Raw genomic sequence first — 1,421 nt, 5'->3', positions numbered from 1 at the left:
TATGCATTGACAAATTTTTTTATTAGTCACGGTGCATCTTATCTGAAGCAAGCTTGCGAGATACTTGATACACCATCTGTTCATATTCCTTGAAGTGTTTACTGGAAAATACTCACTACAAGTTTATCATTAAACATAAGCGTATCTGACGCAATTTCTATTGCCTCATTTACAGTATTGTCTTGAAGTAACTAATATCTACATAGACTATAAACAAAAACAGAAATTCACATTTGTCAGGTCAGGCAGTCTTAATCATTCCGTATTGATTTTGTCTCCTAGTTGATTGTAACTGTCATACTGTATCTTGTGGTAATAGACTATATCTTAGTTGCTCCCTATGTTTTCTTCTACATATATTTCGAATGTAAAATACAGAGCGGTTAGTAGCTTTCGGGGCCGTCAAACACCGTTCAATCCTTTCCAGTCATCTCTTATGCTGCGGAGGCCTGGTGCCAGACAATATCCAGAAGAGCCTCCATCAAACTAACGCAGATCCAAAGATCATTCCTAATGTTTTCGATCAAATCCTACAAAACTGTGTCTAACGTAGCAATGCAAGCAATAGCAGGGACAATGCAAATAGAGCAAGCCTTACATCTGAATAAAGATATGAAGAGGCTTACCCACCAATGCAGTTCTGCCCAAACTCAAGAAGACTGAACTACCAACAAGATATGGAGGAATCCATCCGAAAGACAAGAGCGTAACAATAGGCAACAGTGGTACAATCATCCCAGCCAATATACAGATCTTCACGGACGGGTCAAAAACTGAAAAACACGTCGGAGCAGGTATGGTCGCAGAAGAAGATTCAATGGAGATCTACACCGAGGCACGTAGACTGGACAACGAATGCAGAACTTCTAGGCATCCAAATGGCAGTAGACTGGATTCAACAGCAAAGTAAAGATAAAATCTCATATGCAATACATGTAGACTCGCAAGCAGCACTCTTTGCCATCGCAAACAAACGAACTACACAACCAATAGCAGTCTACATTAGAAAGAAAATGATCACTCTCAAGAAGTCAACTCATATCTCACTAAACTGGGTCAGAGGACATACAGGAATCAGAGGTAATGAACGAGCCGACTACCTAGCAAAGATAGCTGCCAGTTATAAATGTACTACTATAGCCTACAACTCCATCCCTATGTCTCAAGCTAAGCAACTTCTGGAAAATTACTACATAAACATTTGGAATGCAACTTACATCAACTCCGAGGTAGCACATCACACCAGGGGCGTATTTTGCGGGCTACCGGGGCTACCGGCGGTAGTCCAAGGAAATTACAAAAGAAAAAGTTTATAATATAACATAATGTAATAATTTTGTATTATTAGTTTTACCATAGTAATTAAGATTAAAGTAATTGTTAGATATATTTTGTGTAATAATAGGGTCAGCGGTAGCCCA

This window comes from Periplaneta americana, chromosome 5, assembly GCF_040183065.1.
Source record: "Periplaneta americana isolate PAMFEO1 chromosome 5, P.americana_PAMFEO1_priV1, whole genome shotgun sequence".
In the NCBI taxonomy this organism is placed as follows: Eukaryota; Metazoa; Arthropoda; class Insecta; order Blattodea; family Blattidae; genus Periplaneta; species Periplaneta americana.
This window is presented reverse-complemented; position numbering follows the sequence as displayed.